The following is an 18,546-nucleotide window of genomic DNA, read 5'->3' as shown; positions in this document are numbered from 1 at the left end:
AGAATCTTTTTAACACAGGCTACAATTTCAGAAGTTAACCTTTAGTATTTCTTCCATGTCAGTTTTATAAATAGGTGGCTTATTTTGGTGTCACTATTGCCATATCACATATTTATTATCGCTCCCCCTTTCATATCTTTGCTATAACTCTCGTCCTTCATTAGCGCTGGTGCAAACGCTTCAAATTATTATACCCTGGCTCTCTCGGTCATACCTGTGCATGCACTTGAAACTTACTTTACCAATAAAAGAAGCAAATAGAGAAATAAAATAAAAGTGCTAGCTGGATTAGGCAAACACACTTCATAAAACTGCATTTTCTTTTCTATTCTCCCCCGTGTTACAAGCTTAACTGCTCCCTGTGTAATTTCTCTTAACCTGCTGTTCCTGGAAGAGAATTTCATCTACAAGCTCTTTCTGTGTTTTTTCCTAGTCTTTTCTTTCCCTTTTCTTAGATGTGTAACTGTTCCTTATGGCTGAGATACCCGCCACCCCCTCTCAACACAATCCCCAAGAATGGGAATACGGAAACGGTTCTGAACTTTTGGAAGGCGGGAGGGAGTTACCCTCCCGGCCGTATTTATTAAAACATGAAACAAAATTAAAACATTAAAATAACAGTTTCATATCATGTACAATTTTTATTTCCACATTACGATGTTCTTGGCTAACCTTAACACATCTCTAATACAAAGGTTCTCCTAGCCGTTACTAAACATCCTGCAAATGCATTTCTAAAAATTGAAATTGTACATCCTAACATTACGGACCAACGGCAAGGTCGTAACCGGTGTCAGATCCCTAACCCAGAACTCCCCCCTCACTTGTGAGGGGCGGTCGCACAGAGGACTACACCTTTGTGCCTATTTCCAATTTCCCTTGTCTTGACGGGGGCCCCATGTTAACTCGACGCCATCTTAGTGGTCGTCCGAGGACTCGTGTGACGTGTCTAGAAGGTAGCGTAGACCCCCCTCCTCCCCACACAACTTACCACATCTGCCGTCGCAGATGTCCTGGCCCCGGGAAATTCCCAGGAGAGGCCCTCCAGCCCCTCCTCCCCAGGGAGGGGCCTATGGCCACCTTCTCTTTCGGCGTCCCCATCCTTAGAGGGGACCGCCTCCCCGTTGAGGGGCCAATGGCCGCCTCCCCCCGGGCGCTCCCATCCGTAATGGGTGACACCCCCACCTCTAGGGATCTTCCAATTACTGCTCACCGATCATGACCTTACCGCCCGACCAAATAAATACGACAATCTAAGGCTAAAGAGGAGAAAAACAATTATACCTAACCATTCAAAGTATTAATTCTACAGAACATCACTGTTCAACTCTGGTGCAACTACTTTTGAATAAACATGCTGAAAAGAAGATTATCAACTTTATTGCATACCAAATCACCAACTTTATTCGGAACAACCTGTAAGAAAAACAATACCACGTCACACGACTTTATTCAAACAACTCGCTGTCATCAGGGGCTGGTGGGTGGGTCAAAATTGGCTCTTCGTTCCGTCTCGAGCTCACGTGCAACAGGGAGGTGCAGCTTCAGAGCACAGGAACAAGAGGATGCTTTCTTGGCTCGTCGCTACTTTTATCCTTCTTCGGGCGGGCGTGGACCCACCTCCAATCCGCCTCCGGGGCGTGGCTAGCGGCTTCGGTGTCTAGGACAACCCACTCTTGGGCGGGAAAAGGCGCGCCCTGGCTACGCCGCTTCGGGCATACCAGCCAAGACTCGCCTCCCGCCCAAAATGGCTTCCCGGGGGGATCGGGGTACTCCACCATACGTTCGGGGGGACCGAGTGGTCGCCCCTTTCCATATGGCTGAGATACCCGCCACCCCCTCTCAACACAATCCCCAAGAATGGGAATACGGAAACGGTTCTGAACTTTTGGAAGGCGGGAGGGAGTTACCCTCCCGGCCGTATTTATTAAAATATGAAACAAAATTAAAACATTAAAATAACAGTTTCATATCATGTACAATTTCATTTCCACATTACGATGTTCTTGGCTAACCTTAACACATCTCTAATACAAAGGTTCTCCTAGCCGTTACTAAACATCCTGCAAATGCATTTCTAAAAATTGAAATTGTACATCCTAACATTACGGGCCAACGGCAAGGTCGTAACCGGTGTCAGATCCCTAACCCAGAACTCCCCCCTCACTTGTGAGGGGCGGTCGCACAGAGGACTACACCTTTGTGCCTATTTCCAATTTCCCTTGTCTTGACGGGGGCCCCATGTTAACTCGACGCCATCTTAGTGGTCGTCCGAGGACTCGTGTGAGGTGTCTAGAAGGTAGCGTAGACCCCCCTCCCACCCCACACAACTTACCACATCTGCCGTCGCAGATGTCCTGGCCCCGGGAAATTCCCAGGAGAGGCCCTCCAGCCCCTTCTCCCCAGGGAGGGGCCTATGGCCGCCTTCCCTTTCGGCGTCCCCATCCTTAGAGGGGACCACCTCCCCGTTGAGGGGCCAATGGCCGCCTCCCCCCGGGCGCTCCCATCCGTAATGGGTGACGCCCCCACCTCTAGGGATCTTCCAATTACTGCTCACCGATCATGACCTTACCGCCACAGGCCGGATAGTTGACCAGCTATCCGGACCCCCCACAAAAACTCCTACTTAAAGGTCATGACTGCAAACTCTTTAACCATGCTACGAGGTCTCCTATGAGTAAAGAATTCCCCACCCGGGACAAATGGACCCCATCTTCTATATACATATGGTCCCCCCTGATACACCCATGAGGAATCGAATGCAATGTACTTGTACGGAACAGTCTACCAAGCTTGTTATTCACTTTCTTCACTGACTGATTTATAGCAGACACAGAATTAGCCCCCCGCCACACCTTCCGTGGAATCATATGGGACCATGCAATTGTGCACCCCGGAACCCTTCTCGCCAACCAACTTACAGTGGATAGTATCAACTCGAGAAGTACCCGTCGACCAGTGGTCACCAAATCATTGCCCCCAAGATGCACTATGATTATAGATGGCGGTGACCTTGTCCGCCCTAACAAACCCTCCATAAAAGTTTGAAACTGGTCAATACAGAGCCCGCCCCTTCCGTAGAAGGTCACCCTGTACCCGTATTCCCCAGCCATGTGAATCATGTCACCTGCTTTGAATACGTCTGCGGAACGCCTCACGTATGAGTGGCCCACGACCCACACCACTCTTTCCTCAGCCGGTGATCTTTGACCGCTGGTTCCCAGGTGTCGGGTCGACTGCACAGTCCGCCCCGCCCCGCCTCGCAAGCTCGCAAAACTGTAAACCAAGCAAAAACAGGAAGCGTGAGTGCATGACATAAGCTTCACAACATGTGCAACCGCACATACCTTTTATAACAATTCGAGGACCAACGCCCCAACTGTTTCACTTTTTCCACACTCAGACCCCTGGCTGTAGCCTCTGTAGCAGCCCCTATCCGAAAGGAATGGGTCCCAAACTCGCACGGGTTCAAGCCCGCCGCTGCGATTGCCATCGTGAGCACCGGCTGGAACTGAAATCTAGTCAGTGGGGTGGCGTCGGCGTGCCTCAGCAAGCTTCCCCCCCATGATGCCTCCCTCTGCGTTAAATACTCCTCAACGCATGCTACCGGGCACATGGGAGATCCCGGAATCCGCTGAACCACTACGCTGTCCCCGATTGCTTTCTGATCGGTCTTGGACCTGGCAAATGAGACTACCATTGTCTCCCCCTTAATTTGAATGTGCTCTCGGCACAGACCTCCCCCCGTATCCTGCTTGTTCCTCGCTACCAGCTCGCTTACCCGCATTGCCCCATGGAATGCTAATGCAAAAGCGGCCCGGAATAGCACTGTCTCTGATTGAGATGAACATGTTGCAGGGAGTACGGACAGTAACACGGCCAACCTTTCCAGACCTATCGGGTGCCTCTCATCTACTCTGCGACCCTCAAGGCGTTGCCACCCACGCAGCGCTTTCTGTACCACAAAAGACGCTGTGGGGTCCTGGATACCATGAGCCTGCGCCATGAAGGAAATGGCGGCCCGGTGCCTATGGGCCGTAGCTACTGATTTGCCTGCCTGATGTAACGATAACAAAAATATCAGGACATACTCTTCTTGGCCCCAAAGCTCCCCCACAGCAGAACCCAAAAAGGACCAGTAGGAACGGAACGCCCCTTCGTATGCCTTCCTTGTCCTGGGTGCTAGACTCTCTCCCACGAGGTCTTGTAGTCCGGGGCACCGAGAGACCAGAGAGCTTCGGGAAATGGTGCCGCCACCGGGTCCGCTGTGGGCAGAAAACCCCAGAAGGCCTGCATACGGGAACGAGAAAGCGCATCAGCTGCCTGATTCAGCACCCCTGGCACATGCTTTGCCCTAAAATGGACGTTCAGTCTCATACATAGCAGGACAATTTCCTTAAGCAATCTCAAAATCCATTTGCATCGAGCTGCCTGACTATTGATACACTCAACCACGGTCATGTTATCAGACCAGAACACCACAGAGTGATCACGAAACCCCTCCGGCCATGTTTTCAAGGCCACCAGAATAGGGAACAATTCGAGAAACCCAATGTTACCTGTAAGCCCACTCTCGTGCCACCATGACGGCCATGTTCAGGCTGACCAGTGATTACCAAATATGGCGCCAAAACCCACACTCCCTGCCGAGTCTGTCCACAACCCCAGCTCCTCGGAGGACACCGCCGGTTTGTTCCACACGACACGACCATTGAAATCCGCCAGGAATGCCAACCATATGCGCATATCCTGACGAACCTCTGCCGAGAGCCTTGTGCGGTGGTGCCCTTCTTTTAGGCCGACCATGGCTTGTGCAATCGAGCGGGAAAAAGGGCGAGCCATTGGTATCACTCTAAGGGCAAAATTCAGCTGCCCCACCATCTGCTGCAATTGATGCAAATTTACCTTTGTCTCGCTAATACATGTTTCCAGCGAGGCCCTGAATTTTATCACCTTTTCCTTGGGCAACCGGAAGCACCCCTCTTCGGAATCGAGCTCTATCCCAAGAAACTCGAGCGAAGTAGATGGTCCCACTGTCTTACCTGGTGCCAATGGCACGCCAAAATGTTTCATGAGATCACAAAATTCATGCAAAGCCCGTGCACATTCCGAGTCCCCAGCTGCCCCCAGGAACAGAAAATCGTCAAGATAGTGCATAACATGCGTAAACCCCGTTATTCTTGTGAATGCCCATTGGAGAAAACTACTGAATTTCTCAAAATACGCAGCAGATATGGAGCAACCCATCGGCATACATTTATCCATGTAATAGCGTCCCTGAAACATGAAACCAAGGAGACGCTGATCATCTGGGTGTACCGGGAGCAACCGGAACGCTGACTCGATATCTGATTTGGCCATCAGCGCCCCGGGCCCCAGGCGATTCAACATGGCGACAGCCTCATCAAACGATGCGTATCGCACCGAACAGACTCCCGGGTCAATCGCATCGTTCACCGAGAGACCCCTCGGAGCTGATAAGTTATGTATCAACCTGAATTCCCCTGGGTCCTTCTTGGGGACCACTCCCAGAGGCGAGCAAACAAAATTAGCAACCGGCGGCATGTCGTATGGTCCGGCGACCCGACCCCGGGTCACCTCTTTCCCAATCTTTGCTTGTACCACCGCCGTATTCTGCAAAACCGACAGTTGGTTCCTACATTGTGATTTACCCTGAAATTCCCCCGCCGGGATGCGGAAACCATATGAAAAACCATTTCGCAACACCCCAGCGGAGCCATGATCCGGGTATTCATTGAGCCAAGGAATCATTGCCATGGTATCGACGGGAGTCGGAAGATGCGCCCCTCGGACTATTTCAGACCTGTTTGGCGCCCCCTCTACTTCCCGTGTCACCCGTTTTGGCTCTGCACATGGTCTCGGGATGCGAGGACTGCCCGCACCCTGCACATTCATGCCTAAACTTGCATGACCCCTGGGGCCTTGTACATTTGCCTCTGTTAAAACTCCAGCATGCCCCCTTCTTACCTGAGTTGCCATTAGTCCTTGAGTGCTGATCATTGCCTGATCCCGCCCGAAAGGGCGCCCCAGACGAGTGGCGGGAAAATTCGCCCCCGCTCCCCCCCACTAATGGCGCCTTCGTCATGCCTGATTTCTCCATTTTTTGCCAGGAAATGGAGTCGAAACAATCCCACGTCAGAGATGTGTCGTACTCCTTGGACTTACGAAATATGCTATCATAACAAAACCATTGATTGCCATCATGTGTCTGATATATTTCCATAATACGTGTCTGATATACGGCTAGTTCCGCCAACATTTCGGGCCTTCGTTCCCCCATAATTGCAATGAACATTCCAAACGCTCTGCCCCAATTACCTATCGATTCATCAACTCTGAAAGCGGCCATCTTGGCGCGCCAAACACTAGGATGCAGAAACTCCTTTTGATTTTTCACATGCTCAATCTCATAATGATCGGTTAGTAAGGAAAACATGTTTATATATTTATCAGCCCATATCCTCTCTTTGACGTCCATCGGGATATGCTGAACAACTTTTTCCCTTTTCGAAGGTACCGATCCCTCCCACGCCATCGGCAATAGCTGCTTACCTGGACCGGTAGCTGTGACCGTAGTCGCTGCCGAATTCACGCCCGCTCCTGGTTGTTCCACGGGAGCCTGTGGGGGAACAAGAGGACATGGTGCCTTCGCAGCATCTCTCGATTGCCGCAACTGCTTCATTACTGCCCTGGCATCATCAGCCGTGGCCCCCTCGTTATCTTTTCCCAACCATGCTGCCAACTGTGCAGCCAGTTCGGGAGGCATATCCTCCCCGTTCACGGGAGTGACTACAACCGGGATTGGTTGCCCCTCGTTCGGGACCGGGATCGGGGCCTCAGTCGGTGTATCCGGGTGCGCCGGAGGCGCCTCGGGAACTGGGGCCTCCCCCCCCGATGCTCCCTTATTGGCCCTTCTACCTCTCCCGTTAGGGACTACTCCCGGCAATGCTGGTCCGACGACTCGCTTGGGTCCCCCCGCACCATTCATTGCCGCCATCTGCTTCTTCATCTCGGCCATGTCTTTCACCAGCATGCGGAGCATATGATCAGTACCGACCCTCTTTCCGACCTTCTTGCTCGGCATCGTCCAACGCTGACTTACTGAAAGAACAAAAACAAAATTAAATCCTTCAAAATTGGCTCTTCGTTCCGTCTCGAGCTCACGTGCAACGGGGAGGTGCAGCTTCAGAGCACAGGAACAAGAGGATGCTTTCTTGGCTCGTCGCTCCTTTTATCCTTCTTCGGGCGGGCGTGGACCCACCTCCAATCCGCCTCCGGGGCGTGGCTAGCGGCTTCGGTGTCTAGGACAACCCACTCTTGGGCGGGAAAAGGCGCGCCCCGGCTACGCCGCTTCGGGCATACCAGCCAAGACTCGCCTCCCGCCCAAAATGGCTTCCCGGGGGGATCGGGGTACTCCACCATACGTTCGGGGGGACCGAGTGGTCGCCCCTTTCCATTACGTGCTCTATTTAGGCGCCATTAATCTCATTTGAGCTCCTTGTACCTGCTTCTGTTTTCTAAACACCTCATACTGTCTTTTCCCTCTTTCTCTCTTTCTCTGCGGTTGGTGGCTACTTTCCAAAGCGTCTGATGCCCCAATGTTCCTTCGTCTTGTTGTCAGACGTGAATTTGAAAAGCAACAAAATTAACAAGCCTTTACCACTCACACATGGCGGAAGTTTATACTTTAATTCAATGAGCTAAGAAAAGTGTGTTGTAGGGCCCCTGCGAGCCATGGTGCTTGCTTCATCATAATTAGGCATGCACTCATTAGCCACAGCTCTGATTATGGGTCACTGAGGTCAGTTTCAATAATTCCTCAAAAACCTAACCATGCAGTCCCCCCTAACTATGTAGTTATCTTGCTTTACTTCTGTTTGTGTGATTAGCTGGGAGGAGCTCACGGCAGCATCCTCCCAATAAAAGTGTAGATGGACCGTTCCTTAACTCTTTCTTGCTTCACATACAGATGGCTTGAGGAGGTACAGGGGAGATGCAGGTCTAATAAACAGAATAGAATATCTGCGCCAGGTGTGTTTCTCTGCATTGGTGTCACATCACAGGCCCACAAGTGTATGTGTGATCTTTGACTCCTGCCAGTTCACAAGCAGGCGGCCAGGAAACGGTTTCAGCCTATCAACCACTGAAGAGATAAAGCCTTTGTATAAGGAATGAGGAAGCAATGAACACATTCAGCCTATCACAGGAGTAGCCCTGAGTGTCCCGAATTATAATTTCTCCATGTCACTGTACATAATTGAGCCCAAGTAGCTCGCCGTGATCGTATAGTGGTTAGTACTCTGCGTTGTGGCCGCAGCAACCACGGTTAGAACCCGAGTCACGGCATTGTGGTTGGCAATGTCATGGCAGTTGGGTTTTTCCTTTACAGATTTCCCAAATGTACCAGTTGTTTTTGTAAAATGTCTAATAAAAACAGATCCTTTTCAATATTTAAACGATCTAACGACAAATTATTTAAACACACATGATTATAAGATGTAGGTATACTGTACTTACTGACATAAATTATCGTTCTTGAACATATTTGCGGTAAGGGGAGCGGAGCTCTCCCCCAGGCCAATCAGAATGCAGATGAATGCAGTTGCAGTTGAGTGACCTGTGTTGTGGCTGTCTACAGGGAATGCACATATGTAGCTGTCTCGCAGCCCAATCCAGACGTCAATTGAAGACAGGTTTTCATGCAAATAGAGCAGTAAGTGCAGAGAAATGCTCACTCTCTAAAAATGGCATTTATACAATAGTAAGATGAAATCCAACCTCACCAGTAGATAGGATTTATCAATAAATAAATAAAGCTTCTCCTCTCTTATATGGAATTACCCCCCAAAAAGTATAAGGGAATACCCAATGCTAACCTATGAGAGGGGCAGACCTCACAGTAGTGAAAAATGTAATAGACTGTTTGATACTACTAGGACATACAAACTATCACAGTACATGTCTTACTTTTTACTTACATAGCATGATGCCCCTAGGACTACCTAGGGCCTACCTTAGGGGTTACTGATATGTAATAAAATTGGAGTTTAAGGCTTGGCAAATAGTTTTAAATGCCAAGTCGAAGTGGCAGTACACTGCAGCACAGGCACTGCAGTAGCAGGCTTGAGACAGGTTTGAAATGCTATTTCTTTGGGCGGCCCAATCAGTCCCTGGGTATATGGTATACCACTTTACAAGGGGCTTTCAAGTAAATTAAATCTGTCAGTCAGGTACACTCCAATTATACACATGATTAGGGAAGAAGCACGTGCACTTCAGCACTGATTAGTAGCGATAAAGTGATCAGAGTCCTAAGGCCAACAAAAAGATACAGCAAAATGCGGAGGTGAAAAGCAATAAGGTGGAGTTTGGGACCACCTTAAGAATGCAGGGACTAACAAAAACGAACTAAGGATAACATGAGTAAAACATCAGGTTTCTCTACAGCATTTTGTGAGACAAGTGGGCCTTCTTTTATCTTCCATAAATGCAATCTTTCCCGGACCCCTTTATTATATAGCTCTTCAAGGAAAAAATATAAAGCACTTACAAAGGAGCCTCAAATACTCAAAGATGGTAGACTTCTGTAATATGGGCCATATACTAAAAGCAGCACGAAAACAGAGTGCAATAGGGTCCAAAAAACTTGAGTGACCCATGAGAGTATGCATGCAAGCCTATGGTATTCCAAACTAGAGATATACACATGCAATTTTTGTTTTTAGGAGAGAATGTGCCTGCTGAAAAAAACATTATTTTTAAAAAGTGCATTGCAGAATATCAGGAATTTGCTGTGGGACACCTTGAAAACTTGCATACAGATTATGTGCACACGCCTTCCAGTCAGTTGTTGTGGCCGAGTGGTTAAGGCGATGGACTAAAAATCCATTGGGGTCTCCCCGCGCAGGTTCGAATCCTGCCAACAACGAGAATCTTTTTAACATCGGCTACAATTTCAGAAGTTAACCTTTAGTATTTCTTCCATGTCAGTTTTATAAATAGGTGGCTTATTTTGGTGTCACTATTGCCATATCACATATTTATTATCGCTCCCCCTTTCATATCTTTGCTATAACTCTCGTCCTTCATTAGCGCTGGTGCAAACGCTTCAAATTATTATACCCTGGCTCTCTCGGTCATACCTGTGCATGCACTTGAAACTTACTTTACCAATAAAAGAAGCAAATAGAGAAATAAAATAAAAGTGCTAGCTGGATTAGGCAAACACACTTCATAAAACTGCATTTTCTTTTCTATTCTCCCCCGTGTTAAAAGCTTAACTGCTCCCTGTGTAATTTCTCTTAACCTGCTGTTCCTGGAAGAGAATTTCATCTACAAGCTCTTTCTGTGTTTTTTCCTAGTCTTTTCTTTCCCTTTTCTTAGATTTGTAACTGTTCCTTTACGTGCTCTATTTAGGCGCCATTAATCTCATTTGAGCTCCTTGTACCTGCTGCTGTTTTCTCCACACCTCATACTGTCTTTTCCCTCTTTCTCTCTTTCTCTGCGGTTGGTGGCTACTTTCCAAAGCGTCTGATGCCCCAATGTTCCTTCGTCTTGTCGTCAGACGTGAATTTGAAAAGCAACAAAATTAACAAGCCTTTACCACTCACACATGGCAGAAGTTTATACTTTAATTCAATGAGCTAAGAAAAGTGTGTTGTGGGGCCCCTATGAGCCATGGTGCTTGCTTCATCATAATTAGGCATGCAGTCATTAGCCACAGCTCTGATTATGGGTCACTGGGGTCAGTTTCAATAATTCCTCAAAAACATAACCATGCAGTCCCCCCAACTGTGCAGTTATCTTGCTTTACTGCTGTTTGTGTGATTAGCTGGGAGGAGCTCACGGCAGCATCCTCCCAATAAAAGTGTAGATGGACCGTTCCTTAACTCTTTCTTGCTTCACATACAGATGGCTTGAGGAGGTACAGGGGAGATGCAGGTCTAATAAACAGAATAGAATATCTGCGCCAGGTGTGTTTCTCTGCATTGGTGTCCCATCACAGGCCCACCAGTGTATGTGTGATCTTTGACTCCTGCCAGTTCACAAGCAGGCGGCCAGGAAACGGTTTCAGCCTATCAACCACTGAGGACATAAAGCCTTTGTATAAGGAATGAGGAAGCAATGAACACATTCAGCCTATCACAGGAGTAGCCCTGAGTGTTCAGAATTATAATTTCTTCATGTCACTGTACGTTATTGACCCCAAGTAGCTCGCCGTGATCGTATAGTGGTTAGTACTCTGCGTTGTGGCCGCAGCAACCTCGGTTCGAATCCGAGTCACGGCATTGTGGTTGGCAATGTCACGGCAGTTGGGTTTTTCCTTTACAGAATTCCCAAATGTACCAGTTGTTTTTGTAAAATGTCTATTAAAAACAGATCCTTTTCAATATTTAAACGATCTAACGACAAATTATTTAAACACACATGATTATAAGATGTAGGTATACTGTACTTACTGACATAAATTATCGTTCTTGAACATATTTGCAGTAAGGGGAGCGGAGCTCTCCCCCAGGCCAATCAGAATGCAGATGAATGCAGTTGCAGTTGAGTGACCTGTATTGTGGCTGTCTACAGGGAATGCACATATGTAGCTGTCTCGCAGCCCAATCCAGACGTCAATTGAAGACAGGTTTCAATGCAAATAGAGCAGTAAGTGCAGAGAAATGCTCACTCTCTAAAAATGGCATTTATACAATAGTAAGATTAAATCCAACCTCACCAGTAGATAGGATTTATCAATAAATAAATACAGCTTCTCCTCTCTGATATGGAATTACCCCCCAAAAAGTATAAGGGAATACCCAATGCTAACCTATGAGAGGGGCAGACCTTACAGTAGTGAAAAATGCAATAGACTGTTTGATACTACTAGGACATACAAACTACCACAGTACATGTCTTACCTTTTACTTGCATAGCATGATGCCCCTAGGACTACTTAGGGCCTACCTTAGGGGTTACTGATATGTAATAAAATTGGAGTTTAAGGCTTGGCAAGTAGTTTTAAATGCCAAGTCGAAGTGGCAGTACACTGCAGCACAGGCACTGCAGTAGCAGGCTTGAGACAGGTTTGAAATGCTATTTCTTTGGGCGGCACAATCAGTCCCTGGGTATATGGTATACCACTTTACTAGGGGCTTTCAAGTAAATTAAATCTGTCAGTCAGGTATACTCCAATTATGCACATGATTAGGGAAGAAGCACGTGCACTTCAGCACCGATTAGTAGCGATAAAGTGATCAGAGTCCTAAGGCCAACAAAAAGATACAGCAAAATGCGGAGGTGAAAAGCAATAAGGTGGGGTTGGGACCACCTTAAGAATGCAAGGTCTAACAAAAGCGAACTAAGGATAACATGAGTAAAACATCAGGTTTCTCTGCAGCATTTGGTGAGACAAGTGGGCCTTCTTTTATCTTCCATAAATGCAATCTTTCCCGGACCCCTTTATTATATAGCTCTTCAAGGAAAAAATATAAAGCACTTACAAAGGAGCCTCAAATACTCAAAGATGGTAGACTTCTGTAATATGGGCCATATACTAAAAGCAGCACGAAAACTGAGTGCAATAGGGTCCAAAAAACTTGAGTGACCCATGAGAGTATGCATGCAAGCCTATGGTATTCCAAACTAGAGATATACCAATGCAATTTTTGTTTTTAGGAGAGAATGTGCCTGCTGAAAAAAACATTATTTTTAAAAAGTGCATTGCAGAATATCAGGAATTTGCTGTGGGACACCGTGAAAACTTGCATACAGATTATGTGCACATGCCTTACAGTCAGTTGTTGTGGCCGAGTGGTTAAGGCGATGGACTAGAAATCCATTGGGGTCTCCCTGCTCAGGTTCGAATCCTGCCGACAACGAGAATCTTTTTAACATCGGCTACAATTTCAGAAGTTAACCTTTAGTATTTCTTCCATGTCAGTTTTATAAATAGGTGGCTTATTTTGGTGTCACTATTGCCATATCACATATTTATTATCGCTCCCCCTTTCATATCTTTGCTATAACTCTCGTCCTTCATTAGCGCTGGTGCAAACGCTTCAAATTATTATACCCTGGCTCTCTCGGTCATACCTGTGCATGCACTTGAAACTTACTTTACCAATAAAAGAAACAAATAGAGAAATAAAATAAAAGTGCTAGCTGGATTAGGCAAACACACTTCATAAAACTGCATTTTCTTTTCTATTCTCCCCCGTGTTACACGCTTAACTTCTCCCTGTGTAATTTCTCTTAACCTGCTGTTCCTGGAAGAGAATTTCATCTACAAGCTCTTTCTGTGTTTTTTCCTAGTCTTTTCTTTCCCTTTCCTTAGATTTGTAACTGTTCCTTTACATGCTCTATTTAGGCGCCATTAATCTCATTTGAGCTCCTTGTACCTGCTGCTGTTTTCTCCACACCTCATACTGTCTTTTCCCTCTTTCTCTCTTTCTCTGCGGTTGGTGGCTACTTTCCAAAGCGTCTGATGCCCCAATGTTCCCTCGTCTTGTTGTCAGACGTGAATTTGAAAAGCAACAAAATTAACAAGCCTTTACCACTCACACATGGCGGAAGTTTATACTTTAATTCAATGAGCTAAGAAAAGTGTGTTGTGGGGCCCCTGCGAGCCATGGTGCTTGCTTCATCATAATTAGGCATGCAGTCATTAGCCACAGCTCTGACTATGGGTCACTGAGGTCAGTTTCAATAATTCCTCAAAAACCTAACCATGCAGTCCCCCCTAACTGTGTAGTTATCTTGCGTTACTGCTGTTTGTGTGATTAGCTGGGAGGAGCTCACGGCAGCATCCTCCCAATAAAAGTGTAGATGGACCGTTCCTTAACTCTTTCTTGCTTCACATACAGATGGCTTGAGGAGGTACAGGGGAGATGCAGGTCTAATAAACAGAATAGAATATCTGCTCCAGGTGTGTTTCTCTGCATTGGTGTCCCATCACAGGCCCACCAGTGTATGTGTGATCTTTGACTCCTACCAGTTCACAAGCAGGCGGCCAGGAAACGGTTTCAGCCTATCAACCACTGAGGAGATAAAGCCTTTGTATAAGGAATGAGGAAGCAATGAACACATTCAGCCTATCACAGGAGTAGCCCTGAGTGTTCCGAATTATAATTTCTCCATGTCACTGTACGTTATTGAGCCCAAGTAGCTCGCCGTGATCGTATAGTGGTTAGTACTCTGCGTCGTGGCAGCAGCAACCACGGTTCGAACCCGAGTCACGGCATTGTGGTTGGCAATGTCACGGCAGTTGGGTTTTTCCTTTACAGAATTCCCAAATGTACCAGTTGTTTTTGTAAAATGTCTAATAAAAACAGATCCTTTTCAATATGTAAACGATCTAACGACAAATTATTTAAACACACATGATTATAAGATGTAGGTATACTGTACTTACTGACATAAATTATCGTTCTTGAACATATTTGCGGTAAGGGGAGCGGAGCTCTCCCCCAGGCCAATCAGAATGCAGATGAATGCAGTTGCAGTTGAGTGACCTGTGTTGTGGCTGTCTACAGGGAATGCACATATGTAGCTGTCTCGCAGCCCATTCCAGACATCAATTGAAGACAGGTTTTCATGCAAATAGAGCAGTAAGTGCAGAGAAATGCTCACTCTCTAAAAATGGCATTTATACAATAGTAAGATTAAATCCAACCTCACCAGTAGATAGGATTTATCAATAAATAAATAAAGCTTCTCCTCTCTGATATGGAATTACCCCCCAAAAAGTATAAGGGAATACCCAATGCTAACCTATGAGAGGGGCAGACCTCACAGTAGTGAAAAATGTAATAGTCTGTTTGATACTACTAGGACATACAAACTACCACAGTACATGTCTTACCTTTTACTTACATAGCATGATGCCCCTAGGACTACCTAGGGCCTACCTTAGGGGTTACTGATATGTAATAAAATTGGAGTTTAAGGCTTGGCAAGTAGTTTTAAATGCCAAGTCAAAGTGGCAGTACACTGCAGCACAGGCACTGCAGTAGCAGGCTTGAGACAGGTTTGAATTGCTATTTCTTTGGGCGGCACAATCAGTCCCTGGGTATATGGTATACCACTTTACAAGGGGCTTTCAAGTAAATTAAATCCGTCAGTCAGGTATACTCCAATTATACACATGATTAGGGAAGAAGCACGTGCACTTCAGCACTGATTAGTAGCGATAAAGTGATCAGAGTCCTAAGGCCAACAAAAAGATACAGCAAAATGCGGAGGTGAAAAGCAATAAGGTAGGGTTGGGACCACCTTAAGAATGCAAGGTCTAACAAAAACGAACTAAGGATAACATGAGTAAAACATCAGGTTTCTCTACAGCATTTGGTGAGACAAGTGGGCCTTCTTTTATCTTCCATAAATGCAATCTTTCCCGGACCCCTTTATTATATAGCTCTTCAAGGAAAAAATATAAAGCACTTACAAAGGAGCCTCAAATACTCAAAGATGGTAGACTTCTGTAATATGGGCCATATACTAAAAGCAGCACGAAAACAGAGTGCAATAGGGTCCAAAAAACTTGAGTGACCCATGAGAGTATGCATGCAAGCCTATGGTATTCCAAACTAGAGATATACGCATGCAATTTTTGTTTTTAGGAGAGAATGTGCCTGCTGAAAAAAACATTATTTTTAAAAAGTTCATTGCAGAATATCAGGAATTTGCTGTGGGACACCTTGAAAACTTGCATACAGATTATGTGCACACGCCTTACAGTCAGTTTTTGTGGCCGAGGCGTTAAGGCGATGGACTAGAAATCCATTGGGGTCTCCCCGCGCAGGTTCGAATCCTGCCGACAACGAGAATCTTTTTAACATCGGCTACAATTTCATAAGTTAACCTTTAGTATTTCTTCCATGTCAGTTTTATAAATAGGTGGCTTATTTTGGTGTCACTATTGCCATATCACATATTTATTATCGCTCCCCCTTTCATATCTTTGCTATAACTCTCGTCCTTCATTAGCGCTGGTGCAAACGCTTCAAATTATTATACCCTGGCTCTCTCGGTCATACCTGTGCATGCACTTGAAACTTACTTTACCAATAAAAGAAGCAAATAGAGAAATAAAATAAAAGTGCTAGCTGGATTAGGCAAACACACTTTATAAAACTGCATTTTCTTTTCTATTCTCCCCCGTGTTACAAGCTTAACTGCTCCCTGTGTAATTTCTCTTAACCTGCTGTTCCTGGAAGAGAATTTCATCTACAAGCTCTTTCTGTGTTTTTTCCTAGTCTTTTCTTTCCCTTTTCTTAGATTTGTAACTGTTCCTTTACGTGCTCTATTTAGGCGCCATTAATCTCATTTGAGCTCCTTGTACCTGCTGCTGTTTTCTCCACACCTCATACTGTCTTTTCCCTCTTTCTCTCTTTCTCTGCGGTTGGTGGCTACTTTCCAAAGCGTCTGATGCCCCAATGTTCCTTCGTCTTGTTGTCAGACGTGAATTTGAAAAGCAACAAAATTAACAAGCCTTTACCACTCACACATGGCAGAAGTTTATACTTTAATTCAATGAGCTAAGAAAAGTGTGTTGTGGGGCCCCTACGAGCCATGGTGCTTGCTTCATCATAATTAGGCATTCAGTCATTAGCCACAGCTCTGATTATGGGTCACTGAGGTCAGTTTCAATAATTCCTCAAAAACTTAACCATACCTGTGTAGTTATCTTGCTTTACTGCTGTTTGTGTGATTAGCTGGGAGGAGCTCACGGCAGCATCCTCCCAATAAAAGTGTAGATGGACCGTTCCTTAACTCTTTCTTGCTTCACATACAGATGGCTTGAGGAGGTACAGGGGAGATGCTGGTCTAATAAACAGAATAGAATATCTGCGCCAGGTGTGTTTCTCTGCATTGGTGTCCCATCACAGGCCCACCAGTGTATGTGTGATCTTTGACTCCTGCCAGTTCACAAGCAGGCGGCCAGGAAACGGTTTCAGCCTATCAACCACTGAGGAGATAAAGCCTTTGTATAAGGAATGAGGAAGCAATGAACACATTCAGCCTATCACAGGAGTAGCCCTGAGTGTTCCGAATTATAATTTCTTCATGTCACTGTACGTTATTGAGCCCAAGTAGGTCGCCGTGATCGTATAGTGGTTAGTACTCTGCGTTGTGGCCGCAGCAACCTCGGTTCGAATCCGAGTCACGGCATTGTGGTTGGCAATGTCACGGCAGTTGGGTTTTTCCTTTACAGAATTCCCAAATGTACCAGTTGTTTTTGTAAAATGTCTATTAAAAACAGATCCTTTTCAATATTTAAACGATCTAATGACAAATTATTTAAACACACATGATTATAAGATGTAGGTATACTGTACTTACTGACATAAATTATCGTTCTTGAACATATTTGCGGTAAGGGGAGCGGAGCTCTCCCCCAGGCCAATCAGAATGCAGATGAATGCAGTTGCAGTTGAGTGACCTGTGTTGTGGCTGTCTACAGGGAATGCACATATGTAGCTGTCTCACAGCCCAATCCAGACGTCAATTGAAGACAGGTTTCAATGCAAATAGAGCAGTAAGTGTAGAGAAATGCTCACTCTCTAAAAATGGCATTTATACAATAGTAAGATTAAATCCAACCTCACCAGTAGATAGGATTTATCAATAAATAAATAAAGCTTCTCCTCTCTGATATGGAATTACCCCCCAAAAAGTATAAGGGAATACCCAATGCTAACCTATGAGAGGGGCAGACCTCACAGTAGTGAAAAATGTAATAGACTGTTTGATACTACTAGGACATACAAACTACCACAGTACATGTCTTACCTTTTACTTACATAGCATGATGCCCCTAGGACTACCTAGGGCCTACCTTAGGGGTTACTGATATGTAATAAAATTGAAGTTTAAGGCTTGGCAAGTAGTTTAAAATGCCAAGTCGAAGTGGCAGTACACTGCAGCACAGGCACTGCAGTAGCAGGCTTGAGACAGGTTTGAAATGCTATTTCTTTGGGTGGCACAATCAGTCCCTGGGTATATGGTATACCACTTTACAAGGGGCTTTCAAGTAAATTAAATCTGTCAGTCAGGTATACTCCAATTATACACATGATTAGGGAAGAAGCACGTGCACTTCAGCACTGATTAGTAGCGATAAAGTGATCAGAGTCCTAAGGCCAACAAAAAGATACATTAAAATGCGGAGGTGAAAAGCAATAAGGTAGGGTTGGGACCACCTTAAGAATGCAAGGTCTAACAAAAACGAACTAAGGATAACATGAGTAAAACATCAGGTTTCTCTACAGCATTTGGTGAGACAAATGGGCCTTCTTTTATCTTCCATAAATGCAATCTTTCCCGGACCCCTTTATTATATAGCTCTTCAAGGAAAAAATATAAAGCACTTACAAATGAGCCTCAAATACTCAAAGATGGTAGACTTCTGTAATATGGGCCATATACTAAAAGCAGCACGAAAACAGAGTGCAATAGGGTCCCAAAAACTTGAGTGATCTATGAGAGTATGCATGCAAGCCTATGGTATTCCAAACTAGAGATATACGCATGCAA

General features: G+C 45.7%; 3 non-coding genes across 3 annotated transcripts; all 3 read left to right on the top strand.

Moving 5' to 3' along the window:
- The first annotated feature begins 9,867 nt into the window (after positions 1 to 9,867).
- On the top strand, positions 9,868 to 9,949 carry TRNAF-AAA (transfer RNA phenylalanine (anticodon AAA)). The gene has a single exon. It is a non-coding gene; the product is annotated as a tRNA-Phe (tRNA).
- Positions 9,950 to 11,237: 1,288 nt separating this feature from the next.
- Positions 11,238 to 11,309, top strand: TRNAH-GUG (transfer RNA histidin (anticodon GUG)). The gene has a single exon. It is a non-coding gene; the product is annotated as a tRNA-His (tRNA).
- Positions 11,310 to 17,109: 5,800 nt separating this feature from the next.
- TRNAH-GUG (transfer RNA histidin (anticodon GUG)) lies at positions 17,110 to 17,181 on the top strand. Its single transcript has one exon. It is a non-coding gene; the product is annotated as a tRNA-His (tRNA).
- Positions 17,182 to 18,546: the final 1,365 nt, after the last annotated feature.

Source organism: Lissotriton vulgaris, chromosome 1_1 (genome assembly GCF_964263255.1).
Source record: "Lissotriton vulgaris chromosome 1_1, aLisVul1.2, whole genome shotgun sequence".
Taxonomy (NCBI): domain Eukaryota; kingdom Metazoa; phylum Chordata; class Amphibia; order Caudata; family Salamandridae; genus Lissotriton; species Lissotriton vulgaris.
The sequence above is the reverse complement of the archived record's forward strand: the minus strand, read 5'-3'. Positions and strand labels throughout refer to the sequence as shown.